This window comes from Amblyomma mixtum, chromosome 1 (genome assembly GCF_055824585.1).
Source record: "Amblyomma mixtum isolate Tamu chromosome 1, ASM5582458v1, whole genome shotgun sequence".
Lineage (NCBI taxonomy): Eukaryota > Metazoa > Arthropoda > Arachnida > Ixodida > Ixodidae > Amblyomma > Amblyomma mixtum.
This window is the reverse complement of record NC_143012.1, coordinates 9,932,636-9,953,547: the sequence shown is the minus strand read 5'-3', so window position 1 is coordinate 9,953,547 and position 20,912 is coordinate 9,932,636. Positions and strand designations below refer to the sequence as shown.

At 50.0% G+C, this 20,912-nt stretch overlaps 1 protein-coding gene across 1 annotated transcript in view; it reads right to left on the bottom strand.

Moving 5' to 3' along the window:
- Positions 1-20,912, bottom strand: part of LOC149365417 (ephrin-B3-like) — a 316,084-nt gene that overhangs the window by 118,501 nt on the left and 176,671 nt on the right. The window lies entirely within an intron of this gene.

Genomic DNA, 20,912 nt, shown 5'->3' with positions numbered 1-20,912 from the left:
GCCTTCTTCGAAGCGAAGCAGTGCCAGCAAAACCAGAAAAAAAAGAAAAGACCAACCATCCCTCTTTTCTTTTTTCATTTCCTTTCTTTTCGTGCCGTGGACCACAACCGCGGTCGTCACGCCACGCAACAGGACTCCCCTCCACACCCTTTCCCTACGGGCCCCAAGCACGTTCCCCGCGCCATATTACTACACTACACGTCCCGTCTTCCCCAGCGACCAAATTTATATTTCAGGACCCGCTTCACGCAATCGTTTTGAGACCGCCCTGCTTTCCTTCTTTCCCCACACTTTGCAGACACACTGCCTACTTTATTATTTTGCTTTTCGTTTGGCTTGAAGTCTTTTTCCCCATCGCCCTCTGAAGTTTTTCCTCAGCAGCGCGGTACGTCCTCGCCTTGATGTCCTCGCTGGCGCCCCATCACGCAACCATCCCCAGACCTTCTGTGCGACCCATTCCCTATACCCTCCCTTCTTTCCCTATTATGCCTCTCCCTTAACCCCCTCTTATACTTTCTATTCCTGGCCTTTTTTTTCCTTTTATTAATTGTAGGCCGCTGCACTTGATGCCTTTTTTATTTTTCTTAACATTTATTCTTAGAACAATGAGCCATCCAGCGATTACCTGCTTCACGGCCTTGTTCTCTCCAAGCGACGAAACCTAGATTCATCCGTGCGTGCTACGTTTCGCTTACGACCCCAACCTTTCTTCCCTCACCCGTATCCCGACTCTGCTCTACCTCACTGCCGCAGCTATCCAGATACTGCAGCCTATGGGGCTATAGCAACCCACTCCAATGGCACTATGGCGTGTCTACTTTTACTGCTCAGGCCAACTGCTACGTCAGTGGCTCTTCAAGACGTCACTTTAAAGAAAAGAGGGCGCCACTTTTCTCCCTGACTGTATCTTCTTTTCCAATGTATTTCATTCTTCTCTTTTTAACACTTTAGTGTCTTTTTAAAACTTTATTGCACTATGGCTTTGAGAGCTCAAAACAGCCACAGTGACATTCCGGAGACTGCTACCGTGAGAGAGAAAAAAATTGAGGAAACGATACAAAGTATGTCGTGCGGTCTTTTTGTGCCAGTTTTAATATTGCCCCCTCCGACCGCGCGCGTCCCAAGACACCGTCTGCTGCAGCGGCGCACCGCACGCCATCCGGACAGAGCCGGGAGAAGTCCCCCGATAAGCGAGAACACGCCACGGAGGAATGGCACGCCATGCCCCCACGCCATTCAACACGCACGGTTTCTTTTTGCCGCCGAGTTTCTTTATCCGATCGGTGCTATAGGTTGCGCTTTCTTCTGTGCGCATTTTAAGACACGGAGAAGCCTCCGAGAACGCAAGGAAAGACAACCCTGGTTCAGATAACGTAAAGTGAAATCGTTCACGTACCGACAAGACCATGTGGTGAGAGCCTGAAGGCGCAGAGTATAAAAACCGTGAAGATGAAGACGACCTCCGATGCAAAGTACACAGCCCATTCAGATATCGTACTGGGTCGACAGAAAGTTTTCAAAAGTTACTAGACGCGATAGAGTTTGGTGCTGTTAGGCACAGTCGCTTTTTTCCTGTGCAAAGGGAATAAGTGCACGCTGACAAGAATGAATTCAGCGATGATCCACTCCTCGCTCAGCCACGCAAGATTAGCGATGAAGCGAGGCCCAGTCTTGAACTGCTGAGAGCAAATGGAACAGGGGATTACGAAAAGCTGAGCAACAGGAGCTATAGACAGAACAAACCATCTATCAGCCCACGATTCGTCAGCAATATGTGGAGTGCATGCACATGCGGCAGACTAGGCACAAAGACCTATTTTCTTCATGGCAGCTCAGCGGCATGAGAGACATGCTGAAAGGGAGTGGATGTGGAAAGAAGGAGGGAACACTGGCAAGGAAAAGAAGGGGACAAGAGTGGCCCCCAATCAAGAGAATTGACCGCACGCCTTAGCAGACACGGTTCATTAGAACAGGGAGCCACTTAGATGGCAAGTGTCCTTACTCAACGGCGAAAGGTACCCTACGACCTGGTAGACCAATGGCCCAAGGAGAAGATGAAGTAATCCTTCCTGGACGTAATCAAATTATCAGAGGCCGCAGGCTCCTATCCCTGCCCCTACAGGGAGACGCATGCAGAGGCGTAGGTGTATGCACGCGCTGGTTTTGCTGCGCCATCACAAGATTGACAGCATACCGCTGATTGTGACGAACTTGTTCGGGACCGGGGTCCTTCTTTCGTAGCAAGGCAACTTCACTATAACGAATACACGAGCAAATTGAGGCATTCCGAGGAAGCTACACCGACGTTGGTATATCGGCTGTCCCTTTACAGTTGTCTTATTTTTTTTACAGCCAACATGAAGACTTACGCTATCATCCATCAATATTTTCAGCATAAATCTGAAAGGCTAAAAGTGACTGTCCCGATCCTTGGACAGCGATTCAAAATTTCTTCAGGAATTAAAAAAAAAAACCGTGAGGTAAAAACCTTTTACCGCTCTTGTATATTAACCAAGTAGCACATACATACGTTTCATTCCACTGTTAGGCCTGTATCCAACAGAAACATTGAATTTTAGTCATGGTGACAGTGTAGAAGCATCAAAATTTAAAAAAAAAACCAACGAAAAGCTCATTGCGGACAGGACAACTCCTCCAAGCCTTCGAGGATCCCAATTACACAAGGCTATGAGCATTTCAAAGGCGGTTAACCGGCGACAACTACGATGATTTACTACCTGCATGATAACGCTGACTACGTAATGGCTTCCTCCACGCAGATTATATATAGTTCAAAGGGCCAACATCAGGCGCAAGAATTAAGAGAGTGAAAGGAGTATTAAGGGAAGCAAAAGTTTTTAGCCGTAGTATTAAAAGGTCGGGCAAAAGGCTTTCATATATACGGGCTCATGTGTGCGCGTGCCTTCCCTCATGACTGTGTGCTCGGGCACCGTCGGCTAATACATCCGCACTACACCTTGGCCAATACTCCAATCGCCCCTACGTTCATGCGAATCGGCGCTGAGTAAAGCTCTGGGTTGAAATGGCCGCCTTCCAAATATAGCAGGGAAAGCTATTCAAAGATATACCGCGAGCATCACAGACCAACCAAACAGAGCCGCAAACCTCCTGTCTAAAGGAATGAAACAAAGAAAAAAATTAAAGCGAGCCAATCACGGGCAGCCCTGGATATTGCAGAGTAAGTACACTACGAAAGACATACCGCTCCGTGTTCGTGCCTGAGCAGGCTGCGATCGCCTCGCTCCGTCTCAATAGAAGAGCAATTGCGCGCAGTTTCTGCCCAGATTCCCCATTTTCCTTTTCTCCCCTCGGACCTTCTCTTCCGTTAGCCTTTTATTTCTCCCCGTAGAACTTATGCCGGGAGCAACCCATAACGCGCAGCAGGAGGGGGAATGCACTGCCAAAACCAGCCTTTCCTCTCTCTCTCTCTCATTCCCTCTCTGCCTCCTCCCCATCTGAACGTATATTACCCGTTGCAGCGACCACCCAGCAAGACGGCGTACGGCTCGAGCAAGGCCTGCGGGAGGGAGGTAGTGTCCGCGCACGGGCATCGCCCGAGGGGCTGTAATAAAATCAGCAACCATGCCAAAACGGTAATCGATACGTTATGTAAACGCACCGTCGCGGCGGGAACGGCCGGATTGTTTATACAGCAACCGGCGATATGGCAGGAGGGGGGTAGGGGTAGGGGGGGGTGAGGAGAAGAGGATCCGACGCGCATCCTCTCTTTACTTTTGTGTTTTTCCTTTCGCCGCGGCAGGAACGGACCCAGGGATCTCCTCCCTTTTCGGGAAACCGATCACTGGCCCCGTCAGAGCGACCAGACCCCACAGTGAAGAATGCCCCTTCCCCTTTTTTCCTCGTACAAACCAGGTCCGCGTCGCTTCTCCTTACCCTCTCCCTATTCCCCATGATATCCCTCCGTTTCGCAGCCTCTGTTGCGACTGCTGCGTAGGGAAGAGCGCCCTTTCCCCTTCTTTTGGCACAACCACGTATTCGAAGTCCGGATCCCTGCCCACCCTTTCCCTTTGGAGTGCCCCTTGTGACCCTCAGCCTTACGGGGATAACGCCTTATTTTCCCTTTCCTTCGCAGAAGCACGTACGAGGACCGCATATCCCTGTCCACTCTTCCCCATTTCCCTCTTCTCCATCCCGTGTCCTCCTTCCGTGTCCCCAGCCATCGACTCTCATCTTGGAATCTGCGGCTGCAGCCGCCCGCTTTGCGTGACTCATTCGTGCGGGGACGGGCGATTGGGATTGGACTGGAAAAACCGCGGTGGCGTGCGCGCCCGCGGCTCGGACTCCACACGAGCCACGGAAGCCGGAGGCGGGAAGCTACCTGAAGTAAAAGCAATATGACGGCTCATGTCCGCATTGAAGCATGGAGAGAAAAACGATGAGATTCGAGGCAGAGGCCGAGATGAACGGAAGCGGTTGCCATGGGCCTGTACAGTGCACGACACGCTTCGCAGCGGGCCAGACGCTGATCCAAGCTTTCACCGCCCAGTGGTTCCCAGCCTGGTTCGATCGATTCCTCGTATTAAGAGTTCTATACGCGGAGCAAGCGGGTAACCACGTAAAATTACGCAACGACATAATAAAGTATTTATCTCCCGGAAATTTGCGATATGTTGTCGGTTAAGACGCTGCGAGTAAGGCTTACTGGTAGTGTATGTCGACATTTATGTTTGAATCGCACTCATCATCTGGCCGATGTACGGCTCAAGCATTCTTGACGCCATGATTCCGGATGGCAATTTCACTCCCACTATTCTCCCGATTCAACAGAAGTTCGAATTGATCGAACTTTGAATTGTCAAGTAACATACGAGGTTCCCTCAGACACTAGGCAGTTTGAAGTGTAAATATCGTCACCAACGGCTCCCCAAAAGGCGTTTTTTGTTTTTTGCAGTACCTTTGAATCCACGCGTAATAGTTACAGGATGTGCCTACAGCATCCAGTCGACGGTTTCCTTTATAGGTGACAAGTATAAACGCGGAGAAAAGCTCGCAGAGCCCAAACCTGAGATGTAACTGTAACGGTAGGCCAACATTCCCAGCATGCTACCGCACAGCGGAGTCGAACCCGTGACCTCAGCATGAGCTCCCGGACGCCACGGTTGCTCTTGCTTCAGTCCTCCAAGATTTAGAAGAGCCGAAACGGAACAGCATTATTAATAGTAGGACCCCGTCAACTCGAACTCGTTTAATTCGAACTTCCGGTTTATTCGAACCGACCATTTATTCTTTTCAACGTCCAGAGTATTTAGAGATGACTGCCCTGAATTCTAACTTATATTTCGAACAAACGGTCTGCCTCCACAGAGTTCGAATTGTAGAAGAGTCGACAGAACTACTTTCTCGCAGCCAAGCGCAACCCGTGACCTGCACAAGCCGACCTAAAAGGAGAACGTTGGAAGGGTGGAAAGGGGGAAGGGCGAAGCAGGCCTAGTGGCGAGGTCACAGAGAAGTCACGGAAAGAGAATCTCGCTTCCCGAAGATGTGGGCACCGAGAGCCGCGTCCGAGCCATCTATAAAGATTTCGCCCATCCGCGAACCAATTTCCGAGTGCGGCCGCGTAGACCGGGCGGCACAGCATCTTCCGCTTCCCTTTCCTCTTCATGCCTTTTCTCTTTACCTACTTTTCTTCCCGAAAGACAGGCATACATATCCCGACATTTTTTTTTTTTTATTCCCTCTTCCACGACACAGCAGCGGCACAGATAAATAGACAGATAAGCAGGGGCCGAGGGCCACCATCTTCGAAAGTCACGTACGAGCCAAATACGTTTCCAATATGAGACTCATATTCCGAGGTTCCGGCACAGGCCGACCATTTCCAACGGGCGCGCAACCCAGTCGCAATCTGTCAGGCGCTGCGCGCCGTATATCCATTGTGCTTCCCCAAAATTCACTGCGGTATTTGGGGAGCTATAAGGACTCCAGCATCCGTTTCGACTTAAAAGGAGCTGCACGAAGCAAAGGAAAGAAAGGAATGCTCATGCGATGCCTCTTTGAGATCCAGAACGAAGCCCATTACATTCCTCCTGGAAGTCCGCTCGGTCTCTCTTGACGTCACGGAGATTCCGGTCGGACGCGGTATCATTTGTAACCAACCAAGCGCTCGGCTCAGCAATGAGGCTCTAGCGTTGCCAAGGCGCTCTCAGTAATGTCAGTGCGGAAGTAGCCAGACATCTGAAATAGTTGCAAAGACGCTCTCAGTAATGTCAGTGCGGAAGCAGCCAGACATCTGAAATCAAAATGCAATTCGTGTAAGGAGTAAAAATTAGCAAACGTAGCGTAAGCACGTTTAGAGCCACCTTGCACAGCATCTCAAGAAAGCGTAACATATTTTCCGGCCCAATGCAAGCATGAGCGAACGCAGAAGCCACCGAGCCATAAATCTATGTAGTGATATGTATACGACGTGATCGGCAGCATCATAAACTTTTTAAATTATTTTGCCCCCTTATATATCCGTGGCACTCCATTTACATAAATGTACCACGAGCGGGACGTTATGTAAATGTCGCAGGCTGCCCAGGAGGAACGTCGACCTGGAAAGTCATTATTGCTTTTTTTTTTTTTTTACGTTTCAAGAAACACGCGTCGGACGAAATTTGTCCGTTAGGAGGTTTCAATTACCAATGCAAGATACGAATCTTGCGCAGAATTCTCGCTGCGCACCCCGCTTCCCACGTTTACGACTAGTCGTACACTGACACATCAAAAACGAAGCTCGAGCCGTCCGCGCAAACTTCACAGCGTTCCAGCCTAAACAGCAATGCGATCACCACGAAGAATACGAGCAAAAACAAACCGCGCCGGTGATCTATGGAAACGGATCCGGAAAAATAGAAACAAAATAAAATGAAGGAAGGCGGGAAGAGCAACGACGAAAAAAAAAAAATCGAGGTTCACCGAGGAAATCAAACATAAGCATAGAGAGGAAGAAGCAGGGAAATGAACGGACCCAGAAAGAAAGAAATGGGCATGAAAAAGGAAAAACACTCGGTTTCGTTTACAGCAGCAGCAGAGGTGGCGGCGGCAGCTCGCGAGCGCGCATACAGATAGACCCTCCTCAAAGTCATCGCGCGTGTCGCGCGCCGATTTTCCATACTCGACAGCGGGCAAAACGCAGCCTCCCTCCCACACCTCCTTCTCCGTCGGTCCCACCACATCCTATATCTGCATTTCTCCCCACCGGGTTGCCGCTGTAAACACCCCAGCCCAACTTCCAGCCCGCCCCACTGCCGCCACAGCCACCTAAGCCACTGCGGGCGCGGAAGTCTTCGGCGGCGCCGAAACGCATCTGCATAGCCTCCGACTCCGGGCGGCAGGTGTCGCTAACGAACCTTGAAATAGCTGCGCCCGCCGCCACCGCTACTGCACTAGCGACTACAGCGCCGCCTCGCTGGCAGTGGCGGCCGAAGGCCGCGGGTCTCTGCCGCTGGCACAAGCCATAAACTATAACGAGTGCATGGGCGACGCCATAGAGCGTTTCGCTGTATGGACCCCGCATTCACTACTTACTTGTTGTGCGCTTGGTGTGAACTTGTATTTTTCGATGACGGTAGCGCTTTCGCGTGAACTTGGTGTGCGGGAACGGAAGGCCGGTACGGGCATGCGAGGGGGAGTGGATGGAATAGGCTGCGGTCGTATATAAAGTGTCGCACAACTTTTCTGACGTCTCATAGCGCTGCTACCCTTACCCTCATCCCCCCCCCCCCCCTTCTCGTCGTTCTACTCTCACACTAAACTTCCTTTTCTTACCGGCTTGAACTGAGTTCTCCCCTCGGTTCTCATCCGCCAGCGCCCTACTCCGTCGCGTCTTCCTTTCGCCAGCATGCGAGCGTCAGCCAAGGATGGCTCCACGAAGTCGCGGCTTATTTCGCGACCTCAAGAAGCGAACACTCTTTACAAGGTCGGACCAGTATCACGCGAGACGCGCGAGTACGCCAGACCCTTAATAGGCCGTAAACAAGTCAGAGCACCCTCCCAGCATGATTTTTGCTGTCCTGTCTTTTCGTTCCCATATCCATTGTTAAAAAATAGCAGGAGAAAAAATAAACTGTTATAATATCCTAATGTCGCCAACAACCATTTCTCAAAGAACATGATGCGCTTTATTTTGGTTAACGGTAAATTGCGCTGCTCGGTAACAACCTACTACTAGAGTAGGGCAATGTACAGTCGTGAGCAATATGAGCGCGAACCAAGTTCAAGCATTCGTTTATTGATTACCCCCTAATCATTCCTGACAAGCACAGCTTTCTTTCCTATTTTCTAATTAGTTTTCCTGTTAGTGTGTAATATCCAAAAGCCATTCAGAAATTTAGTGGACAAACAACCAGGAAATTCGCGATTTCGTGCACAGCGTTTGTTCCCTCTAATGTTGCACACGACTGTACATACGAGGACAAAATAGCAGCAGTACAACATGATGAAAACGGCAAATAATCAGTGTCTCCCTTCGTTTCACTCTTTAGCTGTTATCTGTCATTCTCTCAAGAGTGACCGATCACTGCGGTCATTGGAAACATGGCAGCAATTGTTGCCCTTCCAGCCCCCAAGGCCATACCCAAGATGAACAAAAATCATGCCCCCCCCCCCCCCCCCCTTCTTTTACTATACGTGTTTAGCATAACTGGCTTTGGATTCAACGTGAGCATGCATTTTATAAAGCTGTAACGCGGCTGTATGCATAGAGCTACAAAACGGATGCCTCGAGGAACATTCCGGCTTGTATGAAAAGAACGAGGAGAACGTTCAAGGAAGGTGTGGCCATCAAAACCAAGGGGGTAGCTCAATGTACGGCGTTCGGGTATTGCGCACGAGGTAGCGGGTTCGATTCCCGGCCGTGGTGGCCGTGTTGCGATTAGGGAGAAGCGCAGAAGTGCCCGTGTATTGAGACTTTTTTCCATACACAGTAATGAATTTTCGACAGTCCAAATTATTCCGCTCTCTACCACTAAGGCGAGTCTCATAGCCTACTACATCACTTCGGCACGCACACATCCGCTGCTCAATCTATCTTTGCATTAACGCCCCGAAGCTCGAATGAACGAAGCGACTGGAACAGGGAAAAAAAGAAATGGAGAGGGAATCGAAAACAAGCACTTCTGTTTCATCGGAAAACGCGATAAAAAGCGCAACACAATGAAAAGGAGGACTGAGATATGACTAGAACTCCCTCAGACACCACAAAGGGTATGTGCGATACTTCAACTGAGGACAAAAACAACAATGAGAAACCGTTAGTACAGAGAGAACACACTCGTCGACAGCTTACTCGGCGCACGTAAGAGGAAGGGCGGTAAACAAAAAAAAAAGAAAGAAACCGATAAACAATTAAAGGCGACAACACAGATAACGCTATCTGCACATGTATTCGTTGCTATAAAGGAAAAAAAAAAGAAGAAAGAAGCGCCAACCCTGGCGGACGCAGCGACGGAAACCGGCGCAATGAAATTGCGCCAGTCGACAGGACGAAGAGCGGTTGGGAAGAGGAGAATAGGATATCTCGAGGAGCCGCTACGTATACAACCACCGCGTTGAAACCGCGCGCTCATCTCGTACGCAGAGTACAGAGCGTGGTACACAGCGTACACACGACGCCCCGCCACAGTTAAGAGCGGGCACTCCTTCGCATACAAGCGCCTCTCATTTTCTCGAGTCTCCTCGCTTGTGCATCCCCTCCACCCCGCCACGTACGAAATCTCTCGAAACCATCGCGGCGACCAAACGTTTCTTCTTCTTAGGCCCCAACGACGCCCCCTCGTGTCGGCGGCGCGAGGAATTCATGCATATCGCGAGCGCCGCTACATTCTAATAACAGGAGTATACGTATGAAAAAAAAAAATGAAAAATGAAAAGCAGCAACGCGCGCCCGGCTTTCTTCGTTGTGGCGGTCGCTGCTGTGCGAGAGCGTAATTTATTGCCTTGGAGTGCGGCCTGCTCGCAGCACAAGGAGCAAAGGCAGCAGCGGACGCCACCGCGGCGCGGACCGCGTGTTTCTATTTCCGCCCTTATTTTCCAGCGCCAATTCATTTTCATCTCGCCCGTATCTCCATCTCCCTTCCTGCTCTATCCGTGTTTGTTGCCCGTCCTCCTCCGCCGATTCCCTTTCCTTCCTCTCCTTATTCCTCCACTCGCCGCCTGGGCGCTTTCCGCCTTTACAAAAATACCGCGGCATTTTTTCTTCATTTGTTTTTCGTGGTTCGCCAGTTGGGGGAAACCCCAGGTCCTTGGTCTTACTTGCCCGTGCTCACTGTTCGGTTGCCGTGCTTGCTTGCTTGCTAGCTTTCTTTCTTTCTTTCTTTCTTTCTTTCTTTATTTCTTCCTTTCTTTCTTTCTTTCTTTCTTTATTTCTTCCTTCCTTTATTTCTTTCTTTCTTTCTCTTTCTTCCTTTTCTTTCTTTCTTTCTTTCTTTCTTTCTTTCTTTCTTTCTTTCTTCATCTTTTTGAAGTGGAAGAACATAGGGCACACGCGCGATCGTACAGGAAGAATAAGCAAAGTATCAGCAGGCTAGGATCGCCTTTGGGTGCGGTTGTGTTATTGGTGGCGGTGGTGGGGAAGAAGTTATAGCGTGCTGGTATATTCGCGATGCCGCTCTACAGAGTATGTACGGGGGCGGCGCGATTGGAAAACGGAAATCAGATCTGCAGTTGCTCTTTCTGCTTCTGCCAGCTACGGGCATGGGCTGCGCTCCCATACCTTTCTTATTTTCTTCTAAACTCGTTTCGCTGAGTGCGAGTCAGACGAGGCCGTTCCCCCTACGTAATACTTGACAAGCAGCGCTATAGAATGCTACCGGCACACGAGAAGGCAACTGCGACGCCGTTTATGAAAAAAAAATACGTCCCCGCTTCCTGATGTTGCTGGCGCGGCTGCAAGCTGTTCTTCTCGCCCTCTCTCCTTCTTTCTTGCCTTCACTTTGTAGCGCATACGTCTCTATTTTCTTCTCTCTATCAACGGCAGGCACTTTCTCTTGCCATTCATACGGATATATTAGGCGTGTATAACACGCCGGCAAATGGCCGCTCCTGCCTCGCAGGCGCCCGCTCCCGACATAGCTGCAAACGCCGACCCTCCTCTCCCGCAACAACTCGGAGTTACCGTTTCCGCGTCGCGTGCCCCTCCCTCCCTTCAAAGTCTTCGCCGCCGCCACAGCGGAGCAAGAATAAAAGGCCGAGCGATATGGGCGTCGCTTCCATATTTCTTCGCGCGAGAGGCGGATTCGGTACGCGCGCCGTGCGCCGTCGGATATCTATCAGCGCGTAAGTATTCGAGCGCTCGAAAGTGCTGTACGTAAGGGCTGAGAGAGAAAAGCAATATGCAAAACATGGGCAGCAAGCGATTCAGTATCCCCTGAGGCGGACAATGTGTCCATGACGTACTCGGAAGAGACGAATTTAAAAAACAAACCTAGGCCAATTTATGCGCTTGCGAACTCCCCCCCCCCCCCCCCCCACCCCACTTCCTCTCAATCTTGCTTATTGCTTATAGATACCTCAGAGTTATAGTTGGCAAAACGGTGGGCCTGAAAATTAACGACAACAAAACTAAACCAATGTTCAGCACTCTAAGAAACAGCAATTTACGATAGGCAGGGAAGCATTGGAAGGGTCAGGGTTCGGGCTAGTGGGTAGTCAACATGAGGATCCATAGCGCACAAAACTGAACGGTGTGTTGTGTTGTGTGCCCTCAATTTTGTGCGCTATGGATCCTCATGAAGCATTGGAATTGCTGAGGAATACCTTTGGCAGGTATATGGTCCGCGCACACGGAGCACAAGAGAACTCAGGAAAAGAACTGAGTGCAGCGCATTTGACAAGTACTCTGAAATCATGAACAGCACCTTACCAGTACTTTCAAGACAAAAATATAACAGTTTTATCTTGCCAGTACTCCGCTATGGGGCGGAAACGTGAATGCTAACGAGAAATGATGAAATTAATTTCAGGACAGTGCAGCGTGTCATAGGAAATAAAATAGAGTGGGTCAGAGAAGAAACCGGAGTTAATGATATTGGAGATCATATCAAGAAAAAGAAAGAGGCAAGGCGTGTTATGCAAAGGCAGGAACGGAGTGGATCCCAAAAGAGGGCGAGCGCAGCAGAGGGCGGCAAAGCGTCAGGTTGGCAGATCAGTTTATAGGAAGTTTGCGGGGATAAAGTGAATTAATTGGCTAATTGGAGAGATATGGGAAAAGCTTTTGTCCCGCTAAGGGCGTAGAAAGGTGGATGATTATATTGATGACGATGACGACCTTTAAACCTCGGGCCCAAACAGGTATGCCAGAGGGGAGCACGCGCACAGTAAATACAACGCAATACCTATCAAGTCAAGTCAAGTCAACTTTCCAGACATGTAAAGAAAATCACATGGCTGAGGAGGAGGGGAAAAAAAGCCGCAATATTGCGTCTTGACAACGTTCCCTTACTACTACACAAGACTACGTTATTGCTATGCAAGTCCGTAGATATATAAGAATGTCGATGAAGCAAGTCTCCTAGTTTGCCACACAAATGATAGAAATTAATGCCTGATTCTGCGATGTAGTAAAGATCATGCATGACACGACATGTACGTAGGCAGTAGCGGCCCGCACTGTAATATATATAAAAACAAATTGATTAAGTGGCGGCATCTGGTGACCGCCAATCGCGCTGAGATATCGTTCTCCGTACTCGAGACAAGCATACGCACAAAGCAATATCAGATCTTCATATCGAAAAACGAAACAAAATATTTCCTGTTGTTACGACAGATATTTTTGCTGTATGTTCGGACCTAGCCTTGACACAACTACAGACAACATTCCACTGCGCAGCACAACAGAAGGTACGTTGTTAGACAGGACGAGCGAAAATATTTGCCGTAATTAATTTGGGACCAACTGTAAAGAAGGCTTAACTCGGCTGATTATGACGATGCTTTTGATGATGATGATCTAGGCAGTGTTACGAAATCAGGTCTGAGCAAGAAAAAAAGAAAAGAAAACAGGGCGATGGACAAGAACGGGGCCGGCTAAGACGTTTCGGCTTCCCTATAGACGCTGCCCACGCGGGTCACCTTCCAACTTCTTTCTCACGTGATAACGACGAGAGGAGGTGTGCGGGGGAAGAGCTCCCTGCCTGTATATCATTAAGACAACGCGCATCGGCACGCCACAAGGCGCTCGCCGGTCAAGATCTGCACACGAACGGCGCTCGCAGATCGAAACGGTTCACGCAACGCAAGAAGCCAAAGGAACGCGGGGTGCAACCAGTGCGCGCGGAAATTGGGTCACGATGCGAGATGCTGCGAGATTACCCCCTTGGGTGAGGAGGAGGAGGAGCGGCCACGCTGTTTCCACGTAAGCACCGCGTAATGGCGATAGCCGTTTGCGCGCACGAGGCCGCTCAACCCACGCACCGGACACGGTGTACACGGCACAACTCGCTAAAGTGGCTGCCACTACAAGAGCACTGAGATGGGAAAGAAAGGAGGAGGTAGAAAGATGAGGAAAGAAAGATGGAAATAACGGAGGAAGATTGAAAGAAATAGGGGTCGTTAATGATTACGGGGCTAAAGTTGCACATACGCGGCAATTTTAATGAATTTGGCGAGGACGGAGAGGCAGAAAGAGGAAGGTCATGACAGGACAAGCACTGGATTTTTGAACAATAGTGCAGGTGATTTGAGTAATATTGGCTGCCGCGGTTTCTTTTCCATTAAATGTCTTAACTCGCCCTTATCGTGGTTTCTTTCTTTTTTCGTGCTTGTAAAATAATCTTTTTCAGTAAACCTTTCCTTGCGCAACAGCTTTGGCCTCGAGGTGATCCTTTCCTCTTGCGTTCGTTTTGCTCTGAATTTACTTCCGAGAGAAAGAGAGAACGAAGGAGGAAAGGAAACCAAAGAATGAAAAAAAGAGAAAGTGACGGAAGGAAGAAATGAGGGAGAAAGAGATAGCAGACAAAAATAAATAGATAGCAGGAAAAAAAGCAGCGCGTCAAATCCTAAGTACAAGAAGTCTAAACAACAGCCACAACAAAAGAAAACAACGCGCTTATTGCATTAACAGGTGGCACACTGGCGTCTTGATATCGCGATCGTGATTCGGTTACAACCCGAACCTCCGTATCCAGCAGGGGGTAGAAGCGGAGGAATATAGCGCCTCGTTCGACGCGCAAAACGCGCAGATCGCCGCGAGAGAAGAAATCGAGGTCCGTGATCGCAGATGGAGGTCCCTTTCTTCCTTCCAGAGACCCAGAGGGAAAGAGAGAAAAGGAGAGATGGAGGAGCGATATCCACTGGGGAGCCATTAGGGAACCACACGAACAGAGGAAGGGAAGACGGGGGCCATAGAGTATACGTTATACGCAGAACGGCGCCGCCGAGGCCACGGCGGGACTTCTTCCCAGAGCGCTGCAGCGCGGAACGATAACGATACGATAAACGGGACGTCGGGGGCCAAAGGGATGCCCGGAACGGCGCGAGTCCGCGGTGTGCGGCCAGCTCCTGCTTCGCTGCAGACGCAATCTGGATAGTGCGATCTACCTTTACTGCTTTGACTTGTTATGGCTTCGTCGGTTCGGTTACATACACTCTAGGTGGCCTGTCCGTATATAAGTGTGAATGAGGAAGGAAAAAGGACAAAGAATGGTCGTTATTGGAACCATGCAGTCAAATCGCCGTGCAGTACACTTGCGCCAGCGTTGAATGACAAGGTCAGAAATGGGCAAGAAATATATTATTTGGCCGGGGACAAGCCATCAGTGTATCTTCTAAATACGGAGTCTGACGTAGCTGCGTGCTGCACAGCACAAATAACTCCCGACAGGCAACATACTATGAAAAGACAAGTCTTCAAGACACGTGGCGACAAGCAAGGCCGATACATCTTTTGTTAGCCAGTGGCCCGACACCACATTCGTGGAAGCGGAAGTCTTGACTCAAGTACTGTAATGCGTGTTAGCCAAATGAAGTGAATGCGCCTAAGCTGCTTTTCGCGCATCCCGGAAGCTGTTAAAGAAGGTACACATTTCGGGCCACGAGTGAATAATCGCGGCCCTTCAACACAGAAGACTGGATGGTCTTTGAGGATACATCGTACAGCAGTCTCCCCTTAAGAAACTGCAAGGGTAAGTTCCATCTAAGCTAACAGTGAAAAAGTAACAAATGAACGTTGCGAATGACACCCGAGCTACGATGAATCGGCAAAAGGGGGCTTTCTTAGATTTGGTCATACCCTGGGGTGCAGTAGGCGGGGCCGTCTTGGATGTCAGTTCATGCTGCATTGCAAGTAAACACCCAACGGTATGCAACAGCTTTATGCGTGCCAGTTTTCAGGTCGACAACAAGAGCACTTACTAGCTTTCGCTGTTAGTGTAGCCTATTACAACTAACTAACCGCGCCTTTACGCAACTACATTTACCAAGGCCGTCATGGACCTTCCCTGTATGGTGTCGCAGCTTGGAAATCGAGACGCTCAGTACACTTCACCCATCACGCGACAGGCTGCACAAAGGCCTGACGCGGAAACAGACACGGTCACTTCCAGCGAATTCGTTTGGAACTGTGCAAAAAAAAAAAAAAGAAAGACGATAAGACTGAGGCGCAGAGATGGGTGACGAGCAAAGCACACGTCAACATCGGCAGGCGTCGAAGGGAACATCGGTAGTGAGAACCATCGCGCCTCGCATCAGGCATAAATGGCGAGACAGCTATAAAGGGGGCGAGAGAGTGACATGCGAGAGTGAGCGGGGGAGGGAGGGATGATGGCGGAAGCCCAAGCGGGCGGAAGCAAAGCGGATAGCGGGCGAGTGTGAGGTGCAGCCAACGGCAGCGGCCAAGGAGCCGGCCCAGAGAGGCTCGGACTCCCGGACGCCGGGGCAGCCAAGCGGAGAGCAAACGCGGCCGAGCCGAGTCTAGCCGAGCCAGCAGAGTGTGTGCACCCGCACGCACACACACAATCCACCAGCGGCAGACAGCGGTCTCCCCTCCGCTCTTCTTCTTGTTCAGCCTTTGTCTTTTCGCTCGGAAAGACAGGCGGGCCAGCTATACCGCGCTGCCCACTTTACGGATTTGCTTCTTTCCGTTGTGTGTGCTTGTGTGTTGGGGTATGTGCGCGAGTGTGCCCTTTGCGTTCTGCCACACAGGGAGGGAGGGCAGAGCTGTGTACAGGCTGCTCGCGTGTTCTTGTCGTTGCGTGCCGGACGTGGTACGGCGGTGGGGAGTCGGTGAGGGGGGGCGGGAAAGTGGGGGAGGGTTCGCAAGAAGCGGGCGGATGCGCACGAGAGCGCGCAGAGCGGAGCGGAAGCGCTTCTCCGGGCTTTGGGCTCTCCCCGAGCCTCTAGGACGCAGTTTCTCGAGCGCCATAGTACAGGCATACGGAGGAATAGCGGTCGGTCTCTCTCTCTCTCTCTGCATGACGTCATACTGCTGGATTCAGGGCAAGGAGCACGCACGAGGATTCTGATGGAAATGTACGGCGCTGTGGACCGTGTCACCGCTATTGGAGAGAGCTCAAGACGTCTGTTAGACTTATAGAGGCCGCGGCGCCAATTCGACAAAGCCGGTGTTGAGTGAGCGGTACTAGATGTAAAGTGTGCATTCTGCTGCGGACATAAAATGGATGTAAGTGGACCACGCCCCCATGGTATTCTATTTCAAAAACTTAACGCTACGCACGCAGCAATGAGAACAAACATATTCTGGGATCACCAACGGTAGGATAACGAGTAGGCTACTGTGAAAACCACTGCATGAAACAAAGTTCTCTTAATACGCGGCCTGGCATAACAAGATAGAGCATGCTGACTGGAACCGTTTGTTCAAGAGTGCTTTTGGATATTCGCTGTTAAGCCCTCCACAAAATAATAATAATAATAATAATTGTGCACCCGGCAGTAATTTCTTCTGAGCAAAGCAAGTGGAGCACCTCTGCTGCAGAAGTCACGTGAAAAATCAGTATTCAACTACCGTGCTTTTCTCTCTAACGTCCGCGAGTGGCTGAGTGCAGTGGTAAATAAGGCCGCCGGCGTTGTTTCTTACGACTTTACCTCACCAACTTTCTATTCTGTCATTTATAACGGCATTAATGCACCATGCTCCTCTCTTATTTTTCTCCTCCTCAAGCTCTCTCTCTTTTTTTGGCCAGTATTCCATTACCGAGTCGCGCATCTTTCGACATAAGCCGTCTTTCGGTCGAGTGCAAAAGGACGTACTTCCTCTCCGTCTGTCCACTTAGCCCCCACCGGACGCGACAAAAAGATGACGCCCACGTGACAGAAGGCGCCACACGCGCGAACAAGCATGCGATCCCCTCCCGACTTCCTCTCGTTGCCATGCTTGCTCACTCATCCCCCCCTCCCCCCCTCCCTATCTCCTTCACCCCTATAGGCCGGGTCTCATTCCCTTTTTTTTTCGCCATTGTTATTTTTCCAGATCGCTAAGCCATTGCTGCACGTCAGGCGAAGGACAAAAGAAGAGGACGACATCGAGAGCGAGGAAGGGGGGGGAGAGAGAGCGAGAAAGAAACGAGCCAAAAAACAAATAAATAAAATACAGCGGTCAAGCCACGTCCGGCTATGAGTGGCACAAGACCATTCGTCTTGTAGCCAGACTGCCATTAGAGGTCACCAGTGAGCCATCGCGAGGAGGACAGGAAAGGGGAAAACGAGAGGGGAGGAAACGAAGAGGAGGAGGTTCACACCAGCGCCAAAAGAGAGACAAAACTGAAAAGGAAGGCAAGTGTGTCACGAAGGCGTGTACATCGGTCAGCGAGTCTCCCGAGTTTCTCGCTTTGGTGTCCGCAGCGAAAGCCCTCTTCCCACACCCTTAGTCGCCCTCAACATCACGTTCTGGTAAAGCTTACCAGAGAAGAGAAAAAAAAAATCATCGAGATCGATAAATAAGCAAGAGGCAGGATGAGCAGGCCAAACGCCAACAGTAACGAGGTGGCAAAGAGAAGGTGTGATGAACGAGCGACGGACCAGGCCAGACGTAATGGCGAGGTCCGCGAACAATCGATCAACCGGCCGTCAGCGATCCGGCCGCTTTCCGCCGCTACACGGTGGCACCGAATGAACGAGACAGAGGCGAGTATTAGATCAAGCAGCGCAGTTGAAGGGCGGCTGCAGTGTCGAGAGCGCGTGACAGAAATAATGAGTGGCCACTGCCAATGCAGAGACACGGCCGGGTTCTTATAGCGCCGTTTACGCGCACTACTTCTGTCCACGTCAGAGGGGAAAGGGGCTAGGCGTGGCATATATGGAGAGAGGAGGAGGAGGAGAAAGTCAATATGAGGTCAATAACGTCGTCTTCCCAACAAAGCGAGGCAATATTACACGAACGGAGCCACAAAACCGAGCCACAAGATTCATACATTCTTGCTATTCATATAATGTCAGTATATCATCACTAAAAGCAGAGGCAGGCTTAACATCCCTGGCTTGTAGGCGTCGTATAACTAGTATGTGCTTGTTTCACAAATTTTATTTCAGCTCACTTCGTCGTCCGCCCTACATCAATCGGCCGACACGCAATTCCCTCCGCATTGGCCATCCCCTTCAAGTAGCCCGGCCATGTACGCGTACAACTACATTTGCATCGTCATTCTTTCCACGCCCAGCCAAGGACTGGAACGGCCTTCCACACGACATCGCCGCAATCACTTGCCCATCAACATTTGCGAACTGTTTAGCAGCTACCTTTAACAGCGAATAATATTTGTACCTTACGTTTTTTCTTTGTTTATTCAATCTGCTTTTTCAATGTAACCCACCCCTTATGTAATACTCCCAATCCTGGGGGCCTTTAAGGTAATAAAGTGAAGTGAAGTGAACTTTCTGTTACTGTAAATGTAACTGTGCCACACAGCGCCGCTCCAGTCCGGCTGTAACACGACACACACTCAAAATGCGCTTTGCCCGCGTTGTACCTTTCATCTGATTGTGTAGACAGTTATATTTATAGTAACACAGAGATCCTTATCTGTCCGGTAACTGCCTCGCTATGTTGGGAAGACCTCGTTCGCTTCAGACTGACTTTCTCCCGGCCTTGGTTGAGTTAGTTTGTGTAAAGTTGCGTAAAGTTGCCACCATGAACGAATTCCGACTTGACCAGTCGTCGGCGCTCCTGAAACTGGCAAGTTTTTCACAAAAACCTAATTGGTCCTCACCAGCTCTAACGTGTTGCTTCTCAAATTTCCTGTGATCGGTCCTATCCTAACCACCTTCATCTATAAATAAACACAAGGGATGCGTGTCACACGAACAATTGAGAGGGCAAACTTTAAATGACCCCCGCGATCTCATGATGATGATGAATTTCAATGGCGCACGGGCAACTACGTAGTCAAAGAGCGCTATAGCACAAGGTGTTTCGCTGCGTACAATTCGGTGGGGTTCCGCCTTCGAACTAAACGCTTCCCTTGTAACAACAAGCAATCTGCATGATGACCTCAAGAATGAACGACCAGTTCGAACATATCCTTCAAATTAAAATTATTTAGTCCGGAAAAAAGACCAGGTTTTGGGTTTTGTCCCGTTGTTGAATCACTGACTTGGGGTACGTTTTCAATCTCAGTTGTAACCCTAACGCGCAAGCATACCGACGACGTAGCGCATGCGACAGCTAGACATACAATCGATGGACACTTGTCTCAACCACCGATACGATTTCGCAATCACCAAGCACGAGACTCAGGAGCACAGGAAATCAGCGTATGGGCAGGAGACCTGCGAACAGCAAAATTCAGCGAACACACCGGTAGCTAAGCGTCAAAAAGGCAGGCAAACAGCCGGGCATAAAATGAAGTGACCGATAAGCCGTAAAGCAGTGACTGGGCAAAATGAAGAGAACAAGTGGCACGAAAAAGAAGAGAAAGAAGTCCGGAGAAAAAAAAAAAGAATCTGAAAGCAGGGAAGGGATCCAGGAACAAGCGAAGTCCTAAGCCGCGCGCCGCTCTGCCCAAGAGACCCTCTCGGGGGGACTTCAAAACAAAGTCGCCGTACCGTGGCCCACACGGGCCCTGGACCGTCGATCGAATCTGGAAATTGGATTTCTTTTTCGCACCCCGGGGGGACCAATTAAGAGGCCGCTTTTCAGACGCAGTGCCGCGTTAACCCCGCAGAGCCTCTACCCGGGAATAAGACGAAAATGACGACGACGATGAGGAAAACGAAGGAAGCAGAGAGAGAGAGAGTGAAAGAGAAAGAGCGAAAGAGAAAGGAAGTGGATGCCTTGTACAAATCAGAAAAAAAAGTAAAGCAAAAAAGAAGCTGACGAAGCGTCAGAGGTGAACACAAGCATGTCAAGCCTCGTTTTGTCGTAGCGATCACTTCTCAAATGCGTTGTAAAAGGAGTTATCAAGCGTCGCAAGAGCTCACTTTGTGAAATGCGTGCCTCCGGGACTCAGCTCGACAACCTGAAAAGCGCCTTTACCAAATCCCATAACACTACTGCTGATGCCACCACCAGAGGGCATCGCGAACGAGGAGAGTGCTAAGCTCCGCAATGAAACGAGATTTCGAGGCGACGAAAGTGATCGCGCAGATTTTTTCAGTAGTTTTTGAGAAAGCTAGATGTCGTTGTAAGCGCCAGGAAAGCGGTCCACGTACATATAACATTGTCGGATACGTATTGCGTGTGAGTAAGAAACGAAAATTAGTTTCCTCCGTGCTAATGTCTCGCCACACCATTACAAGTAAATGAATGTCACATGCGGCACAAGTCCCTATGCTTGCATATAATCTGAGCATAGTTCCATACTTAAGAGCCGGCATAGGTATGCGTTAAACTGAAGGCCAGTAAAAAGTTGTTTGTACAGGCTTTTCACTACGGTGAATATAAGCAGCAGCAGGTAGCGTGCAGGCTTCTATATCTGACTCAGATGTGACAC